The 21,692-nt window shown below is 39.9% G+C and overlaps 1 protein-coding gene and 1 long non-coding RNA gene across 3 annotated transcripts in view; both read left to right on the forward strand.

Annotated features, from left to right (window-relative positions):
- LDLRAD3 (low density lipoprotein receptor class A domain containing 3) overlaps nt 1-21,692 on the forward strand; it is a 204,357-nt gene that overhangs the window by 31,944 nt on the left and 150,721 nt on the right. The gene's annotated exons all lie outside the window — the stretch shown is intronic.
- LOC144586012 (uncharacterized) lies at nt 14,731-21,503 on the forward strand. Its single transcript, XR_013540688.1, has 2 exons — nt 14,731-15,112; nt 16,279-21,503. It is a non-coding gene; the product is annotated as an uncharacterized LOC144586012 (long non-coding RNA).

Below are 21,692 nucleotides of genomic sequence, written 5' to 3' on the forward strand. Positions count from 1 at the left end.
TTGCTACTCCCCCCTGCAGCAAACCTGCGGAGGCGGCTGCAGCCACTGTGCTAGTCCTTTGACAGGTGGCGGGCCAGGATCCAGAGCAGCTGGCACTGGCGGTGGAACTGGAGTGGGGTCTCGAGGCACCCCTGTGTCTGGGATTCCCCCTTCTGCGGCCCACCGCTCAGTGTCCCCTCCTGCAGTTTGGGCACTCGGGCCCAAAAAGGTTTGCTGTTACTGTGCTAGAAGGAAAAATAGAGTATACACTTCTGAGCAGTAAGAGCAGTAGGGGATTTACAGGATAAATTTTGGAAACTGAGAAGCTGAGAAGAGGCAGGAACACAAATGAAAGTTTTGAACTGCCTTTCCCAGTTGAACGGCCCTATAGGAAAGATTCTGAAATAGGCAGACAGATACTGATATAGAGCAGGGTAGACAGTTGTGGCCCTTCTGAAGTTTTTGGGCTGCAACTCCCCAACCAGTCAGCATTTACTGTACTCTGTGGCAGATGGCCCCTTCTTGAATGTCCAGAGTGTTGCAGAAAAACATGTCTCTTAATATGGAGTGAGAGATTCCTGACTCAACTTGGATTCTAGAAGACAGAAAGAAAAACACTAAAGATCATGTTGCAGATATGTATGCTGGGTACTATAAGCAATGCTGCCCGTTCTTAACCGTGGCATGCAATCCTGAAGGAAGTACTGTTGATGGTATCAAAAGCCATTCTATCCATAAAAATTACAGTGGGGTCTCGACTTACGAACTTAATCCGTATTGGAAGGTGGTTCTTAGGTCGAAAAGTTTGTAGGTCGAATCTGCATTTCTCATAGGAGTGCATTGAAAACCATTTAATCTGTATCTGCTCTTTTCTGTCCATAGAAACTAATGGGAAGCTGCTAGTCTGCCTTCTGCCACTAGAGGGGGATTTTTTTCTTTTTTCCCCTTAGGTTCAGGAAACGAGGAGGAAGGCAGGGAACAGTTTGCAAAGCACTTTAGAAATCTTTTTTTTCAACGAAGCCAATTTTAAATCATGTTTTAAAGCATGTTGTGCTGATTTTTTCAGCACAAAGACACACAGGCAGGCTTTTTAGGTGCTGAGCAAGCCTCCCCAAGCCTCTTCAGAGCCAGCCCATCAGCTGATAGGTGGGGAGAGGAGGGTGCAGGAGCGGGGGGGGGGGCGGGAAATCACAAAATGGCTGCCAGGCTCCCTTCTGGGTATCGGCTTTTAGCTGTTTCTTGCTCTTTTTGCTGCTGTTTGGGGGCTACCAAGGCCTGGTAAGTGGCTTTCTTTTATTTATTTTTAAGTTTCTGACCCTTTTTTCCCCTCCAGAAGCCTCTAAGGGGAGGGAGGGGGCACTTTTTTCCCTGTACGTAACTCGAGGGAAGTTCGTATGTCGAGTCCTTATTTCCCCTATAGGGCGGGTTCGTAAGTTGAATTTTTCGCAAGTAGGGTCGTTCGTAAGTCGAGACCCCACTGTAGTAAGAACAGAACAATTCCTGTTGCTCTTCCAGCAGTGGCTGTCCATCTGTATGATAAACAAACATTTCCTGTCACAAAACAATGCCTGAAATCAAATTTATGTAATAAACTTTTTGTTGTTCTCGCATGATTTTTCTTTTTTTCTTTTTTGAGAACGTTTTACTTTAATCCAAAATGTCAGTTCCTTCTTTGATTAAGAAGGAAGAAAGGCCTAAATTTATGAAATATTCTGAGGCATAGTGATGGAGTAGTGCTTGGGCTTGTGAAACTTCATTAGCTGTATTTAGCTTTTAAAGCACAAATCTGTTTTTCTGTTACAAGGACCCCAAGCGGTAATTTGAAGCTTTTTAAAATGTTTTTTGCATGGAATATTATTTTTTTTAATAATATGTTAATGTTACTGCTGTCTTTTAAAAATAATTCATTGTTTTCTACTCTGTGAGTAAACTGAAAACACCCTCTGAAATACTCACACCAAACAACACTGTGGAATAATGAATTACTGTTACTTGTTACTTCAAGGGTGGGCAATTTCAGTGTGGCTGGAGAAAGTTTTTCAAAGCTAACAGCAGAAAAAGAGTGTATTTCAAGGGCCAAGGCTAAAGTAATTAAGTTTGCATATTTAATTTTTTAATCCATTAAAAAGTTTTAAGGTAGTGGTTGTGCACTATAAAGTTTGCTACAGTGCAGCTTTTATTAACAGAAAAATAAATTTAACTAAAAAGGAACTTTTTTAAAAAATTGGAAAAGCCCCCTTGTACCTTCTAAGGGCCATTTTTTAAAAAAAAAAAATGAAAACATTTGGAGCTATGAGGGTGAGAGGGTTATCGGGAGCCCCGTAAAACATAGCAGTGGCTGAAGGTTACAGGAAATCTTTTTTACAATTGTTTTAAGACAGTGGACATACGGGAGGCACAAAACTGGCCTTGGAGCAGCAACAAGTACAGTGGACCTCTACTTACGGAATTAATCCGTATTGGAACAGTGGCTGCAAGTCGAAACGTCTGTAGGTCGAATCTCCATTGACCTACAATGCATTGAAAACTGATTAATCCCATAACTGGCAGTTTTTATTCTATTTTTCTTCCATTTTGGTTTTTTTTTTCTGGTCTGTAAGTTGATTCTCCGGCTGTAAGTCGAATCTAAATTTTGCGGCCAGAGAAGTATGTAACTCAAAAAGTCTGTAAGTCGAGCCGTCAGTAAGTCGAGGGTCCACTGTAACACAAAAAATGTAATGATGTTAGTTACTGTGTTGATGTTACATTTCTTTCATAAAAAGAAATGTAACATCAAAAAAGTGGCATGACAAAAGTAACTGTGAACACTTTACTTTCAAAGTAGAAAAGATGTAGAGGATTATTGTAGGAATCTGAATCTTTAGCATATGTATGATTAGTTGTATGTGACATGAGAAAAGATGAAAATTATGATATTGCCCATAATATATTTTGAGAATCATGCTCTTAGGCTTCAGCTGTGGTGTTTCTGAGTGTAAACTGTTTAGCTGACAATTCTGAGAAACAGTGAAATCCTTCATAAGGAAAATGCTTTTCAGGTATTTTTTTTCTACATACAGAATCCTGGTCTAATATTGTATTTCCATAATGTACATATTGCATCCATATTTTATTAAGATATTAATCAAGAAAGAGAGCAGAACAAATGGTTAATGCAATGGGATGTCCTGCTGCATGTTGACTTCCTGAGTCAGGAATACCCGTGCAGATTATTCAAAGCAATGGATATATACCTCTGTCTCCGCTATATATTACAGAGTATATTGCTTTGGAGCAAAGGGAAATTAATTGCTTAAAAAGAGGCCAGGAAGACTATGAGAAAACCTATAATCATTTATCATGTTCTATTGCATTGTGAGGGTTATAAATTGTAAGTTATACAAATTATATTTATTCTTTAAGCTTTAAGCTCTACACATTCATCATTTTCCTTTTTAAAAACAAGTCATTCTGAGCAATCCAATGCCCTGTAGTTTTCAAGCCATGGTTATTCACCGCATTACTCCCTTGGTGAGTGCTTCTGTCCTGAATGCAATGTGAGGGCGGATGAAGGGTATATGCCCAGTGTAACAGACAAGAGTTCAGTCCATAGGAAAAATGCTCCTGTTACATGGCCATTAATAATTAAATTATTAATGCAGTGTTTTCTATGAAGGAAGGCTTCTGACTGCTGGGTATCCTCTTACATTTGGCATGTTAGTAGCTAGGATTACAGGATATACTGCTTAAGGGAGACCTCTCCTATATAGACAGCCTCTGATTCAGAGTTGACTGTGTGGCGCAATGGGGGACTTGTTTTTAGAAGCATTAGTTTTCTGATGCCTGAATGTAAACTAGAGTAGGTTACACAAATGTGAGGATGGGTGACACCTTTTATTCGACCACTATAAAACCATACAGATTGCAAGCTTTCCTCAAACTCAACACAACCCCTTCATGGACAGTGCAAAAAGGAAAAACATAGATAAAAGTCCAAAAATTGATGTTACATGTCTGATAGGTGAATCCAGTCCTTCTGAGGCTATGTTTTTAAATGTCCTTGCAAACATTTGCGCGCTGCTCTTAAGAACAAAATTACTCTGTGATTGCTCTCTCTCCCCCCCCCCCCCCATTGCTTGCTCTGAAACTGCCTAACAAATTAGGGATTATAATTTGGTTCATTCACCAATTAATTAGTTGTAGATACTAAGGTAGGCCACCACATTCACTAGTATCACTCATTTATCGATCCTTTGCAAAGTTTAATGAATGTTATATTAGATAACAGACCCTCAGTTTTAAGAAATTGAGTTGGTTTCTTTTCAAATAAAATGACATTGGTAGGCACTGATTATTTTCTTCTATGTTTATAACAAAACAATGCTGCATTTCTTCCTTGCTATAACAATTAGTGCAACCATCTTGTTTAGCTGATGTGACAATGTGTCATAGAACATTAGTATTTATAGACAGAAGATCCTAACCCTTTGGGAGATTACCCTTCATCACAGTAAAGAAAAATAAATTGTCAAGATGTGTTTTTTTCCAGACACAAGACCTTGTTTAGCTATAATGTAAACATTGGGGTGCTGCTATGGGAATAACTGTCCCTTCTCCTTCTCTGCCGTGGTTGTGAGGAGGAAGTTGGGAATTTTTTTGCTTCCTCTCTCTGTTAATTACATCTGAAATCCTAAACTATAAGTCATTTTAGCTACCCATTGTGGTGTAGTGGATAGCACAATAGACTAGAATTAGATATCTCATTTGAATCACCCTTTCAGATGAAAACTCCCAGTTTTGTGTGTGGGTGTGCCCTTGCATGCATATGTGGCAGTCAGTGGTCTTAAAACTATTCGTTAAATGTCTCACTTACCTCGAGAACACTGCTTGGGTTGCTGTAAGTTAGATGTGATTTGATGGCACTTAATAAATTAGTCATCTTAACTATTGGTTACAGAAACAACCTAGCTTATTAAACTAATTTTAAGTGGGATTGTTTCTGTAAATTACAGTCAAGTAAAATCTAGGGTTTTTTTACAAGGCAATATCTTTAATTTTAAATCTTCCTTTCAAATATCTTGCCACTCTCTTTATGGCACTCCAGTCATGATGGTTCGATGAGCTCACTTTTCTGTTTAAAATATTAACAGCTGCTGTAATATCAGGCCTCGTGGTTTTACTTAAATAAAGGAGCTTGCCTATAGCTTCTTAATGTTCACTGTTGTTTCTAAGTGGCTGTCCATCTTTCACTTTCAAGTAGGCTGGTTCTAATGGAGTACTCACTGTTTTACAGTTTTTCATGCCAACTGATTCAATCAAATCCATGATTTTTCGTTTCTGACTTAAAACAAAACTTCCATCATTGAGTCTTTCAACTTCCATTCCAAGATAGTGTTTTACTTCTCCTAGTTATTTAATTTCTATTTCCATTCTCAATTAATCAGCTATCTCTTTAATGTCCTCTTTATGTTGGCAGCATATTAATAAATCATCTACATATGTTATAATATATTGGTACTGTCCATCCTTAAATCTCATATACTGTATAGACAAGGTTCAGCCTTCCCTTGCTTAAACCCTTGGCAGTATAGGATATTTGTTAATTTATCATACCAACTTTTGGCTGATTGTTTAAGTCCATACACACTCTTGTTAAGTTTACAAACAAGATTTTCTTGTCCTCTTTCTTGAAATCCTTCATTTCCCCAGTCTCTGGACATGCAATTAATAGAAAATGGAGATGAGATCTGATTGCCTTAAAACTATATCTGGGAGGGAACTAAGATGTCTGTGAAAGCCTGCATTTCATGTTGTCGTGTCTCTGTAATTAATAAGCCTACTTTCCTTGAGGCTGTGAGTTTGATTTCTACAAATTTTCTGAGAGCTCAGATGAGGCTCAGGCCATTTTGTATGGTGAGGCCCATCATTGTTTTAAAATAGGGATAAGACATTTTAATGTAAAGAATGGCATGTACTGTAAGAGCATTGCTTACCATTATATCCAGTTTTATGTACAGAATGCATGATAGTTATGCATCCTTAGCTGAGGTAAGGGCCCCCTGTGAATTGAAGCCTGAGTTAAATGGCTCTTCTGGCCTCCCTCTCATATGGCCTTCATTTGTGTTTTAACTTCTTAAGCCATATGAAATGTTATTTGTAGCTCCTTTTTTGTAGCAAGTGTGCAGTCACCTTTTTTTGCAGGTTGGAACATCAGACATTCTTGCCACAAAAGTTAGACCAGATGATTTGCTATATTAATAGAAGTAGTAATAGAAGAAGAAAAAGACTGTTTGCATTGCCATTCTGCCCTTGGTATCCCCGAAGCAATGTACAGTAAAACCACAGTATAAAAACAGAACGGAACTAAAGCAGAAAAACGGTCTAAAACAATTTTAAAGGGACCTGAAGGAATAATACAATTTTGATTGCCTGTCAGAGAGTGAGTGAGAATAGAGCCAACCTGACTTTCCTTTGGGGTCTGCTACAGAAAAAATCCTGTCATATACATTCCCTGATCTGACTACTCAAATGGCAGGCTCATGTGGGAGGAAGTGGGCTTGCAGTTATCCTGCCCACTAGCTTTTAGGACTTTTTAGGTCAAACCCAACATTTTGGATTCAGCTTGGAAACAAATTGATCTAAATCACACAATAGCCTGACTGTTGCATTTTGCACTATCTGTAGCTTTTGAACAATTTCCAAGCACGGGCTCCTATGGAGTGCATTCCATCGAGATGCAATTGAAGGATAGATCACTGTGGCTGAACGCACCTTTCTGAGAAGGGGAGCCAAAGCTGAGCAAAGGTAACCTGGACCACAACAGCTATCAGGCTTTCCAGGAGTTGTGCTGTGCCCAAGAGGACACCTAAGTTGCAAATTTGGATCTGCAAAGAAAATGCAACCCCATCACAAATATATTGTAACATCAGTCCCCGTTTGGATTTTATGCTGACTAGTAGGATTTCTGTTGCACCTAGGTAGCACCTCAGTTTGTTTATCCATATGCATGCTTTCAGTGCATCCAGACATGTTCTTCAGGATCAGTCAAGAAAGAGAAAGAAGGTTGATTGCTAACAGCATAGTGAATAGAACCAACCTTGGAACTCTGGATGGCCTTTACTAGCAACTTCATGAAGTGTTGAAAACCATAGTTGACCGTAGTATTAAATAAAGCCTGAATGTGAACTAATGGATGTCCATCAAGCACTATCTTCTGGAGTCATTGGACCAGAAGCACTGCAAAGTCCATCATTGAACAAAAGTCCAGAAAGACCAATGATATCAAATACTACTTAGAGATCCAGCAATGTGAATAGGGGCAAATTTTCCTCTCTGGCTTCTAGCATAGATCATTGAGCAAGGCAGTGAATGCTGTTTGTATTCCAGAACCATGCTTGAGACCAGGTTGAAACAGATCTAAGCAACGCACCCCCTAACTTTCAGTTCTGCTGGGCGGGGCTCCGCCTCTCTCTCGCACGACTTTGCTCCTGCGTGTGCACGTGACTCCGCCCCCATGCACAGGGTTCCACTGTGACTGGAACCCAATATGATGGCTGCAATGGAGGGGGAAGACAGCTGTACAGAGGGAGGCAGAAGTGTGTGTGTGCGTACACACGCCCAGTTTCGAGGGAACCTTGGATCTAAGCTATCTGCATCATCCGAGTAAACCTGGAGTTATCCTACCAACACTTACTCAGTGATCTTACATAAAAGAGGAAAATTGGAAGCTGGCTAGAATTAACTTAAATGGTGAGATTCAATCAGTGTTTCTTCCACAAAGGGGGACCAGAGTAAAGCTTGTTTTAAATAGATTTTTATACAGTAATCTCTGCCACCAATTTGGCCAGTTTCTCCTCTGGCAGCAGCTAATGTGGTGGAATGGATATGGGTCTGTGGAACACATGGTTGGTCTCACTCTACCAAGCAACCTCACCTCATCACACTGAAGAAACTGAAACGTATCCATCAGAACTGGGTAGGTGATTGCCTGTTTTACCTCACCAACATCTGCCCTAAGGATGTAGTCAGATTCAGAAAACATGTGAGCAATCTTATCAGCAAACTATTTTGCATATTCATTGTGGCAGACTTCTGAGGACTCCTCTATACTCTGGGGTCTATCTTGAAATAATACTTTGCCCAACTGAAAGAGCTCAGCTTTATGTGACTTTGCCGATGAAGTGACAGTCACAAAACAGCTTCTCTGCTACCAGAGTATATCTTAAAGTGGGCCGTAATACATGCTTGATAGATTTGTTTTGTGTCTTTCTGGGGGCTTGTGCTAATAGCCTACCTAAGCCCTTCAGTGCCTTCAGCTCTTCAGAAAACCAAGTTGCAGTTCTTTATACTGAGTTGTCTTGCAAGTGATTATTGCTGTGCTTTGCAGCCTCAATCCTTCCTTTCTGCGCTTCATTGTGTTATTTGCTTCATATAGATTGTGTTGCGAAATGGAACTATCTGTTAAAATGACATAGTGTGAGGCTGTTGTTGTATATTGGAAGACATTATATTACAAGACTTTCTGCTTGTTTCAAGACTGCCCTTAATATATACTTGGCCTGCATTTTGTTGTGGTCATTTTGTAGTCTTGAAATTTGTCACTTGTGTAACAGAATGAGACTATTGAGACAAGCCCTCATTCTTTGCTTATTCTGCCACTGGCAAATGCTTCCTATGACAGTAGACATTTATTTTCCATCTTGCATTGACTGAACATACATCCTATTGTAATGGGAGATATATATATTCTTTCAGCAACTGTGTCTCTTGTTATGAATAAGTACAGTAGATAAGGTGAAATTAAACTCCTGTGAGAAGAATGTAGCTGACTTCAATATAATTCCTGCGGTGCATCTTCATAACAGTTTTGTTTCCCATTGACAAAATGCAGATACTGTTCTTTTTCATTATTGATTTGCTTACAGGAAACAGCTGAAATCTAATCCAGGCAGGAAATAATGGAGTCACATTATATTTTGCTCATATTTCTTGAATTTACTGCTGTGAATCAAGAGCAATAAAGCAGAAGGGGGGAGTCTCTAATATTTTATGAAAAGTTATTATGAATGCTATTACTTTCTGTATAACTGGAGGTGATTTACAATGATTATGCTATTTTGCAATAGATAAAATAAATGTATTTGTGCTCCAATCTGATTGTGTAATTTATTAAGTGAACATTATGGTAAAGTAATGACCACAATCCAGAGACCTCTATTAGATGTACTCAAAGCTTTCCACATGTGTGACAGGACTGTGAAATGGCCATTGAATTGGACATTTCAATGAGAGACATGAAATGTTAGTGGAATAGTTCTCTTATACCCATTTTTTTCACATTTGTTCCAGAAATTAGAACAAAGGAATGCTTCCCTTTGTGTGAACATCTACTTTAGTTTTTGTTTTATAGCCTTTCTTGGGAATTGCTGAATAGAATGATTTCTTGAGTCCAGGGCCAAATTCAGTTGCTAGTCTAACCACCCAGAGTAGACCCATTCTAGATGGGAGCTCAATCAACCAACCAACCAACCAACCAACCAACCAACCAACCAACCAACCAACCAACCAACCAACCAACCAACCAACCAACCAACCAACCAACCAACCAATCAATCAATCAAATAAATTACATACATACATACATACATACATACATACATACATACATACATACATACATACATACATACATACATACATACATACATACATACATACATACATACATACATACAAAATAGTCCCATCTAGAGCACACCTCTTGAATCCATGGGTCTCCTATACATAGGACTAGCAATTGGATTTAAACCAATGCCACTTTGAACATCCTTGGTTTCAGCGGATGTTGGAGAGTTGAATATAAAGGAGCAAAACTTTAAAGAAAAGGGTTTGGAGGAAATATATATATTTGGTTTGTATAAAATTTGGGTTATGGGTTCATCTGCATTTGGTTATGCTTATAAGAGATGTTTAAAACTCAGTGAAATTTAAGTTAGTCTCGAATGAATTAAGTCTCTTTTATTTCAATAACTCTTGAACCACAGCTAAGTTTGGATTCAGCTGAGAGTCTTTACTTTCGAATGGGTTAAAGTTAAATTTGAATTTAAGACAAGTATGTTATATGTCTGCATATATATATCTTAAAATGGAGTGACAATTATCTGTGAAAACTAGGGCTTTCATGTGAATAGGCATTTGTAGTAGCAGAATGACCCTTACTAGTAAATTGAGTTTATCATCCTCCTTATCCCACCAGCCTGAATTGAGAGTACTTGAACTGTACAGTATTCTTTATCTGCTGTTTTGTAAGGCCACACTCCACAATTGTGACAATGAAGGGAAGATTACAGTTACATAGCAAAGAAAGTAAAGTTATCCCTTGTTAAATTACAGTGGTAATAAAATGCCATTATACAATCATTACTGGAAAGATGACTCATTACAAGTAACTGCTATTTGTTATTAGTAACGGCCAAGCTCTGAGATGATGAAAATGAATTTCCTGCAGTACACCTCTTCCCTTCTGTGCCACTAACACTGCCATGGTCAGCAGTCATCAGCATACAGATATGCAAAAGATACCACTCTGATGGCGGAAAGTTAGGAGGAATTAAAGAACCTCTTAATGAGGGTGAAAGAGGAGAGCTCAAAAAATGGTCTGAAGCTCAACATCCAAAAAACTATGATCATGGCCACTTGTTCCATCACCTCCTGGCAGATAGAAGGGGAAGATATGGAGGCAGTGACAGAGTCTACTTTCTTGGGCTCCATGATCACTGCAGATGGTGACAGCAGCCCCGAAATTAAAAGACGCCTGCTTCTTGGGAGGAAAGCGATGACAAACCTATACAGCATCTTAAAAAGCAGAGACATCACCTTGCCAACAAAAGTCCATATAGTGAAAGCTATGGTTTTTCCAGTAGTGATGTATGGAAGTGAGAGCTGGACTATAAAGAAGGCTGACCACCAAAGAATTGATACTTTTTAATTGTGGTGCTGGAGGAGACTCGTGAGAGTCCCTTGGACTGCATGAAGATCAAACCTATCCATTTTGAAGGAAATCAACCCCGAGTGCTCACTGGAAGGACAGATTCTGAAGCTGAGGCTCCAATACTTTGGCCATCTCATGAGCAGAGAAGACTCCCTGGAAAAGACCCTGATGTTGGGAAAGTGTGAAGGCAAGAGGAGAAGGGGATGACAGAGGACGAGATGACTGGATAGTGTCATCGAAGCTACCAACATGAATTTGACCAAACTCTGGGAGGCGGTGGAAGACAGGAGGGCCTGGCGTGCTATGGTCCATGGAGTAACGAACAGTCAGACACGACTTAACAACTAAACAACAACAACATTAATACATATAAACTTTATTGTTTCTGGCCATAGACCTTTACAACATAGCATATAAAATCCAATTAAAACAGGTAATAACCTTAAAACAATTAAAACCATTAAAACTGTTAAAACCAATAAAACCAATAAAGGCATATGTTCTGGGTCCCCAGAAGAGCGTGTTGTCATAGCTCTTTGAGTTTATTGGTGCTCAACATCTGCCTTATGCTGTCATCAGTTTTAATAGACCATTTAAGCCTTTTCTCACCTAATACGCGGCCCAGCATTTTGTAGTCTGTTAATACCTCTGACTGATTTTGTTGAAATCTTAAAGACACTCTAAGGGGGAGATGGTCACTTTCTGGCCTGTCATCAGTTGCTAGAGAGTATACATAAGGGAGAGCAGCAGCAGATCCTATAACATAGTCTACGACACTGGCACCCTTATCTGTTAGAAGAGTGTAGTAGCCATTTGAGGTGTCCAGGTGAGAACCATTTAGGCATACAAGATGGAATTTGTAAATCAACTGAAAGAGGAATTTGCCATAGTTGTTAATTACCTTGTCTTGGGAGGTTCGGGAGGTGCTTTTATCCAATTCAAGCTCCAAGCCAAGGGCTCTTTCCATCATACAATCACTGTTTCCCATTCTAGCATTAAAGTCACCACAAATTATAAAAAAATAGTTAGGATATTCAGAGAGTAATGTATCGAGAAGGTCCTCCAATTTAGCCCAAGCCTCTGAAGCAGTATCAATTGCTCTCGGTGGGAGATAGATGTTGACACAGATCAAGGTACCTGGTTTGCAGCCATGTATTTTTAGAACTTGCCAATAGCTAGAGTTTAGTTCAGCTATCTCTGTTGCTTTCAAGCCAGTAGTGGAGGAAATTGAAATAGCCAGGCCCCCACTTCCTCTGCCTGAGGCTGAAGTTTTTTGAGCTGGGAATTCCCATGTCCTATATCCCTGTAAAGAGTTTTTCTCCAGAAGCCAAGTCTCTTGCAGGCAAATTATGTCAAATGCTGGAGGTACTTTATGAAATCTGAGTCAGCCAATTTATTCTTCCATCCTGCGACATTCCAAGATAGAAAATTCAGAAGCTGACATTGTATCTTATCTGAAGTTAGTCAATCTTGGGAGAGGGCTGCTAGAGGGGCATATCTGTTGTCCGGGTGCCATTCGGAATTAGACCTACTGGAAGTTCTGAAGTGACTGGGTAGGTGACTTCCCCTTGGAGGACTGAGTCCATCGCAGGTTACAAGCCATGATGGGGATGTATAATCTCCAGTCTTAAAAGGCAAGTTCCTCAAAATTCCATGTGTAGGAAAATGGTATTAGGAGACAGGTATCTGGTTGTCTCATATGCTCCCAGAGGCATCTGGTGGGGTCACTGTGAGATATAGGAAGCCGGACTAGATGGGCCCTTGGCCTGTTCCAGCAGGACTCTTCTTATGTTCTTATGCATATTGTGAGAACATGTAAGTGAAAGATGCTAAGTGGTTGAGAACAGCGTATGGCATTTCTTGCTCCTGTGCAGATAGTCAGAAGCTGCAGGAAGAGAGAGTCAGAGTCAGTCAGTGTCAGTATGAGTGAGTGTTTGGACAGACTTCATGATTGTGTTTCTTCGATTTCTGCTAACCATTTTGTTATTGTTGGGTGAAGTGACTTTGAAATTATTGCAGTGAACTTAGTACAGTAGCAGTACATTTTGGCTGAGCCTCATAATGGATCACTGGCTGAATTTAAAACGTAAAGGGACTGATGCTATTGATGAGGGTGCATCCTGTTCAAAGTAAAATGAAGCTTCTTCCAGTCATTTTAAAAAGTGTCGTTGTTATCGTAAGGAATATCTGTCGATGAGACCCTTCATGAGAAACTTTAAATAAATATTTGATGCACTTTAGGGTTTAAAATTTTTAAGTCTTGGTGGCCTGTGACGACAGAAAATATTGAAAGCGGGTCCATGGTAAAGAAAAGATTAAGAACCATTGCTGTCCGTGATGTGTGTGTGTGGCATTGGAAATGTTTCTTCACCTGGAAAAGTCTATAGAATAGAACAGTATTGTTTTTATTATAATAAATTACTAGGAAGTTGCTATAGGGAATTTTGAGCTGGAAGTAGAAATTCTGTAGCATCTTGATAAACAATAGATTTCTTATCACTTATGTCTTGGTAGGCAAAAATGCCCCCTGAAAGGAAGCAGTTTTTCTTGAATAAGGAAGCCAATAGATTTGATCCCTTGAAGTACAATCTATTTTGTTTGTATAGTCTATCTAGTTAACAATTAACACCTGTTGTATTATAGCTTTGGGCTTTGCTTTCTGCACAGTTCAATTTTAAGTAATTGTTTTATCTCCCAGTGAAATCAATGGCTCTTCACTGGGTCTTTTAACACATGAGCATGGAAGGAGAGGCTTTGTTTTGGCAAAATCACAGGCACAGCTACTGCTTTGTTTACATAATGTGGTAAACAAGATTCATTATTTTATCTATTCATCTTAGTTGTATGGTTTGTTCAGCTAATTAGTGCTGATAAAAATTGCATTTGTACAGGAAAATCTGGATGCTTTAAAGCAAGGAATTACAGTCAGAGATGGCATATTAATTACATGATACTATGAAAAACTAGTTTGAGTGTTGGAGTAGCTGAGTCCCTTTTGGAAATCTGTTTTAATTGTGGACTCTTAATGGTTCATTCTCTAGTTAGTAGTCTTATGCATCTTTCATTTAACAAGATATAACAAAGTATCATGTATGCCTGCATTATTGGAACCACTTGTCAGTTATGGAACAAATAATCTTGAGCACTGGCTTAGCTTCAGAGCCTCTCTGTGTTTATTTTTTATGCTTTTATGGCTTGAAATTACAACGGTATAAAACATTTGGCATAGCAGCATTTAACCAACTGTATTCTTCCATTATGAGTTGCAAGTGTGCTTTCTAAAACAAAATAGAGAATAAAGAGACATTTGCAGGACCAGCTTCTCAGACCTAACAGGTTTGGTAAGGCAGTGGTCCTCAACCTTGAGCCTCCAGATGTTCTTGGACTTCAACTCCCAGAAATCCTGGTTAGCAGAGGTGGTGGTGAAGGTTTCTGGGAGTTGTAGTCCAAGAACATCTGGAGGCCCAAGGTTGAGGACCACTGTGGTAAGGTGCTCATCTCAGGTAACTGGTGCAGCAAATGCACCACCTCCTGCCCCCTGTTGTCACTGCTATCCAATGGAAGGCTTTAGTTGGTCTAGAGAGCTGCTACTTTGGCACTTCCCCAGTGCTGTTTTCTTTGGTTATTGTGGGTTTTTCGGGCTCTTTGGCCGTGTTCTGAAGGTTGTTCTTCCTAACGTTTCGCCAGTCTCTGTGGCCGGCATCTTCAGAGGAAGCTGGCCACAGAGACTGGCGAAACGTTAGGAAGAACAACCTTCAAAACACGGCCAAAGAGCCCGAAAAACCCACAACAACCATTAGATCCCAGCCGTGAAAGCCTTCGCGAATACATTGCTGTTTTCTTTCTTTCTTTTTCTGTTTTATGCCTGGCTCTCAAGGTTTTATGGAGCCAAGATTCACCAGGGGGTCATCAGGACAAGTGCTGGTGGTCTGAAAAGTCCTCCTTTTTGGGGACAGCTTCAAGGATCTTCCATTTGAAGAGCTGTGCTCCTTTTTAATGATGTAAATCCTTTTTAGCTGTTGTGCAAGTGGCTACCCTACCACCTGCCTGGGTTTCCCTGGTGGGGAAAAAAGGCCCAGACTGATAAATGCATTGGTAAATGTATCTAATCAGCCCTCTCTCATGTTTAAAGTAAATGGGAGGGGACATTTTTATAGAAAAGATGTAAATCTTTTAGTACAGTACAGTACAGAAACCTTTATTGGCATGCTGCATAAATAAAACGATAAAAACAATAAAATACCGGGGAAAGATTCATTACTGGGGGGAGGAGGAACCAGAACATCAAAGTTGGAGCCCCTCGTTTTGGGGGAACATGTTGCGGCGTCTCTGGATAATGGCCTGGACGTATCTGGCGGTTGATAGAGTGACTTCCTTGCTAAGGTCACCTAGAAGGTATTGAATTTTCCTCAGGTCTGCCCATCCGGAATGAAGGGGGAGAAAGACCATCTGATGTGACAGGCGGATATCCTTGTAGAGTGTACAATAAAATAGCATGTGCTGCAGGGATTCAGTCTTTCCCTGCCCACATGGGCAGATTCTCAATTCTGTTGGTAAGCCCCTATACCTGCCCTGCGCTAGACTTGATGGTAATATGTTACATCTAGCGAGGGTGAATGCCCAGCGGTCTTGTGGCTGTTCTAGAAGATGAAGGTAGTTGGGTCTGCGTCCGAGGGTGAGAGGTAGCTGGAAGTACAGCGGAGAGCAGACTTTCAGGGCCGCGCTAAACAGCGTTTGTCCTTCTATGCCCAAGACCCTGTTTTTGATGGTTTGGAAGACCCTAGAGGGGGGTATTGAGCCCATTAGGTCTGGTGACAGCCCTAGGGTCTTGATTTTCTTTAAGAATAGGGCCAGGCCTTTGGGTAACAAACTGTCAGCAAGCAGGGCTTGAAGCAGGGTGTCCTTAGGAGAGAGAAAACAGATTTTGACCCAGTATTTTAGGAAACTGAGCCAGGCCCTAGTTTCAATTCTCTGTGGACCGCATTCAAGACATAGGGCAGCATATGGGACACAGTGGGGAAGGCCTAAGATTTTGTATAGAAATACAGATTGGACTCTCTCCACGGAGCTGTGTAGTGAAGACATCCAGATGGGGACGCCGTATAAGAGCTGTGAGACTGATTTCGAGTTGAAGATCTGCAGGGCAGCGGGGATGTAGCCATGGCCCCAGGTGTGGTGGAAACGTAGGATGGCTTGTGCCGAGAGCTTGGCAGACTTAGTTGCTGCCCGTTGGTGAGTTGTCCAGGAGTGACGGTAGTGAAAGAAAACGCCCAAATACTTGAACTCTCTGACCTGCTGGATAGATTTCCCATGGAAGGACCATGGGAAAGGTAAATCTTTTAGAAAATCTGATAGAACTACTGATGAATGGCAAAATGCATATAGACTCCCTATAACCCCAAGACCCTGGTCCAAACCGGTTTGCCCTAGACGATCCAGTGGTTCAAATGATAGCTATAAAAATGCTGTATTTGATTATCCCCATATTTTACAACCAGTACACAATTATTTGTTGTACACTTTTTAAATTGCATTTTGTATATTTTAACCATATAATATGTTTTATGAACTGATTGTACATTTTTAAACTGCATTTGTATATTTTAGCCACATATGTTTTATGAATTGGTTGTATATTTTGAAACTGCATCTTGTATATTTTAGCCATAAATGTGTTTTATGAGCTGGTCACCTAACCCTAATAAATAAATTCATTCATTCATATGGCATACCATGTCCCTTCTCTATGAACTTCAGATGTGAATCTGATCTCTATTTTTTTGTAAATATATTTTTTTTCAGTAAGCTGCAGAAAATATTCAAGACACAAGACATTTCAGAGAAATATTGAACACAATGCCTTATTTATTAGATTTATATTTAATATTCAATGCTTCAGTGTCCCAGGGTGAGTTACTTAGGCACAGTCTTGTGCAAAATAGTGAGCCCTAGTGTATTTCAACTTAAATTATAGCAATAATATCTAATTGGAATGATATTTGCATATATCAGTTTAAATCAGTATATGCATATTTAATGCAAAGTGTCCCATCTCTTGTTTTGGTTTCCTATGTCCTCTTTCTGGATGATGTCTGTCCTTTTTGATGAGTGACTACCCTAAATGTTTCTGTGACCATCACCTTCCCCCTTCTTCTTTCCTTTCCCCTGGATACGAATACGAAACGCCCATGTCTATAGTGTCAACATCTGCAAATAGTATCCAGGGGATTTGAATACGAAACACCGAGACTTGTTTATTTCAGATTTTCCACACTACTATTGATATAGGGAGTAGGGTGCCTGATGGGATTGTAGTGTTGTGTTTCTTTGGGTGTAAGTTGAAGTAAAGAAGGTTATATCTGTTTGCTCATGTTTTGCCATTTGCTTTTGGTTACTTGGATATAATTTCAACCATAATATTTTGTTCTATACCCAAGGTTTTCTCTCTTTGAGGAACATTGATAGCAAACTCAAATGGTAGGTTATTAACCTAAGTAATCTGGCAGTAAACGGACATGTAAATCACTATAAAACCATTCATAAATATTTAGTTGTTGCAAACTTATATATTTAGGATATTTTAACCCCGCCTTTCTCCTTAAAAAGAACCCAAGGTGGCTTGCATCATTAAAAGACAATATTAAAGCTAATAACAGTGAGTTTACAAATACTAAAAAGAATCAAACAAATACTGTACAAAATTGTAAGAAAGCTGAGTATTAATATCTTCATATTGCATATATACATTGAGGTTGATATGATACTTTGTTGAATGCCACTAAAAAGTTCCTGGTAGAAGGACAGGGATTTTTTAATTAATCATGTCTCATTCTGTTCTCCACTGCATTACCCAAATGTTCAACAGTCCTTCCCATTTTCTTTTATTCATACTTCAGGATAAATCTGGATCAAATAATAGATAATTTTTTTGTATTGTGTCACATGTACTCTCCCAAGTGGTGAAAAACATCTGATACAGTTTTCCTAACCTATGTATCTTGCATTTAGTGTTGTAATTTGGCACTTGAAGAGAGATATGGACTTATTTTTTAATTTGTTACTGAGCTCTGACATCTTTGAGAGGATCCCATGTACGAGGATAAAGAGGTTAATTAAACATCTAGCTTGATCTTCTGAGATTGAATTGCTTTATATATTTAGAACTTTGGGTGAGTCAGCTGCCTCTGGGTTACTATTCCTTTTCTTTTAATGTGTGTGGATATTATGATGTTCCGGCCTTCCTTTTCATTTACCTCTGTGAAATGTTACCTCTCATTTGTTTCTTTTGCTGTCCTGTTACAGAAAGCATAGAGCTGCTTATTTTTTAAAAATGTATTTATTGTTTAATCATTTACAGTGGTGCCTCACATAACGAGCACACTGTTTAACGACGAATCCGCATAGCGATCTAATTTTTTAGCGTTTCGCTTACCGATCTTCGCATTGCGATGTTCCTAGAACAGCTGATCGGTGGTTCCAAAATGGCCGCCATGTGCCCAAAATGGCCACCACAAGTGTTTTCGTGCCCTGCCCTCGCTTACCAAGGATGCAAAAATGGTGGTGCTATGGAGGAACTTCGCTGAATGGTGAGTTTGGGCCCCATAGGAACGCATTAAACAAAGTTTAATGCGTTCCTATGGCTTTTTCCGTTCCGTTTAGCGATGTTTCCTCATAGCGATGTATATCCTTCCCAATTAACAATGCCCTCTCGGGGATTAACACTAAAATTGAAGAACTATGAATGCCAATGGATAAGCCATAAAAGTAAAACATAACGTAATGGTACAAAATTAATTAATGAAACTAGCAACAGTGGAGTAAACAGTTCAGCTCAAAACACTACCTTGAGTACCTCAGCTAAGTATGGAATAGCTTCAAATGTGAAGTCCTAACAGATGCTAGCAGTTTTGTCTTCATTGTGTCTTACAGATTTGTCACAGTGTTCTTTTTTGGATTCAGCCATATCTTCCTGGGACGGATTGTAACGTGTTGTTGTTTAGTCATTTAGTTGTGTCCAACTCTTCATGACCCCATGGACCAGAGCGCGCCAGGCCCTCCTGTCTTCCACTGCCTCCTGGAGTTTGGTCAAATTCATATTGGTAGCTTCGGTGACACTGTCCAACCATCTCATCCTCTGTCGTCCCCTTATCCTCTTTCCTTCACACTTTCCTAATATCAGAGTCTTTTCCTTATCTATATCTCCTGAGAAACCTATATGTGAGACAGGAAGCAATAGTTAGAACTAGATATGGAACAACTGATTGGTTCCAAATTGGGAAAGGAGTATGAAAAGGCTGCATATTGTCCCCCCCCCCCCCCGCAGCAAAGCGCCGCTTTCAGAGGCTTCCCCGGGTGCTTTTCCACTGCCTTTTACCTGCTGAGCAAGCCCGGGGAAGCCTCTGAGATGAGACCCAGTGCCGTTCAGCTGAGAGGCAGGGAGAGGGGGGGCAGGAGCAGAGAAGAGCACAAAATGGCTGCTACCAAGGTGCTGGGAGTGACGGGAAGGAGAACGTGAACATAAATGTAATGTGTAACTTAATTGAAATATATTTGTGTGAGTTGTTGTTCAGTCGTTAAGTCGTGTACGACTTTTCGTGACCCCATGGACCAGAACACACTAGGCCTTCCTGGCTTCCACTGCCTCCCGGAGTTTGGTCAAATTCATATTGGTAGCTTCGATGACACTGTCCAACCATCTAGTCCTCTTCTCCTCTTGCCCTCACACTTTCCCCACATCAGGGTCTTTCCCAGGAGTCTTCTCTTCTCATGAGTATTGGAGCCTCAGCTTCAGATCTATCCTACCATTGAGCACTCAGGGTTGATTTCCTTCAGAACGAATAGGTTTGATCTCCTTGCAGTCCAGGGGACTGTCAAGAGTCTCCTCCAGCACCCCAATTCAAAAGCATCTATTCTTTGGCAATCAGCCTTCTTCATGGTTCAGCTCTAACTTCCATACATTGCTACTGGAAAAACCATAGCTTGGACTATGCAGATCTTTGTCGGCAAGGTGATGTCTCTGCTTTTTAAGATGCTGTCAAGGTTTGTCATTGCTTTCCTCCCAAAAAGCAGGTGTCTTTTAATTTCGTGGCTGCTGTCTCTATCTGCAGTGATCATGGAGCCCAAGAAAGTAAAATCTGTCACTGCCTCCATAACTTCCCCTTCTATTTCCCAGGAGGTGATGGGACCAGTGGCCATGATCTTAGTTTTTTTGATATTCAGCTTCAGGCCATTTTTTGCACTCTCCTCTTTCACCCTCATTACAAGGTTCCTTAATTCCTCCTCACTTTCTGCCATGTGGTATCATCTGCATATTGGAGGCTGTTGATATTTCTTCCTTCAGTCTTAATTCTGGCTTGGGATTCCTCCAGTACAGCCTTTCGCATGATGTATTCTGCATATAAGATAAATAAGCATGGAGACAATATACAGCCTTGTCGTACTCCTTTCCCAATTTTGAGCCAATTGTGAGTCAGTGGGACATAGGATGTAACATATTCCTTTTTGCCCCTAGTTAAGTTTTCAAACTCATAAGACAGTCTACATCCCTATCTTAGCACTGGTCAGATCTGTACTAGTTATAACTTGAACTCCAAGTGTAATTCTTTGTACAATTTTATATAATTTTCTTTTTTCTTCAGATATTGATGGTTTAACTCCATGTGTTTGTCATCATGTCTGCATACCCTTACCTGTTTATGTAATCTTATAGTGTCAGTTACAGGTACTATGTTGCCAATAAAAATGTTACGGGTTGTGTTTGCTCAGAGAATAAGGAGCTACAGTCATACTTAGCTGCAAAAAATAAACTTTAGACAGGGAATTAAAACTTCAAACATAGATGGTTTTCCAACCACACCTTTTTACTTTAAAAGTTAAAGAACCACAGATGCTGACTTTTACGTGCAATACATATAATAAAATTTACTGCCACAAGATTTACTGATGATTGTGAGCTTGAATGACTTTGAAGTTTGATTAGCCAAATTCATGAAGAGTACCTCATTTGATGGCTATAAATCAACAACTGCACAGAACATTCAGATTCAGAAATGTGGAGGGTGAAATTGAAGAATAGCTAGTGCAGGGGCAGGGAACATTTGAAAGGGCAAAATGTGTGAAAGACCAAGAGTTTCCCACTTGGGTTTGGAACGATCAAGAAGACCTGTTTGTTTGTTCTCCAGTGTTACCTGTGTTGGAGCTTTTTACAATTTCGCATATTGCCTATGGTTTGAATGACTGGAAGGGACCTTTCTGGTTTGGGGTGACTGTCAATCTTTCCAGTCCTAACCAATCGTCCCTTCAAGTCCCTGAATTGAAAGAGAGCCCTGCCTCTCTGTTCACTGTTCTTTTCCCACTCTTTTTAGTCTGTTAGAAGCAGTGTTTGGTAGTTTGTTTGCTGTTGATCAGTTTACAACTGTAAGCAATAAAAGATTTTTATTCTTTCTTCTGCAAATGTCTCAGAGTGAGTCATTGAGACTGTAAGTGCCAGTTATTGAGAAAAGCGTGATCTGGGGAATTTGAAGCTATTCTCCTCTGTGGATCCCTGTCCTTCTGCTGTGTAACGAAAAGTAATTTTGCCAAAAAGTCAACAATCTAATAGGACACTTTGGGAAATAAGGTGGACTTTTCATCTGCTTCAGAGAACAACCTTTATTTTCTTTTGTACCATGCACAGATGTTATAATCTGAGTCCATAATCTCTGATTCGCCTTTACACAAGATGGAGAATGCTCCTGTTCTTTTC

The sequence above is a fragment of the Pogona vitticeps genome, chromosome 1 (assembly GCF_051106095.1).
Source record: "Pogona vitticeps strain Pit_001003342236 chromosome 1, PviZW2.1, whole genome shotgun sequence".
In the NCBI taxonomy this organism is placed as follows: domain Eukaryota; kingdom Metazoa; phylum Chordata; class Lepidosauria; order Squamata; family Agamidae; genus Pogona; species Pogona vitticeps.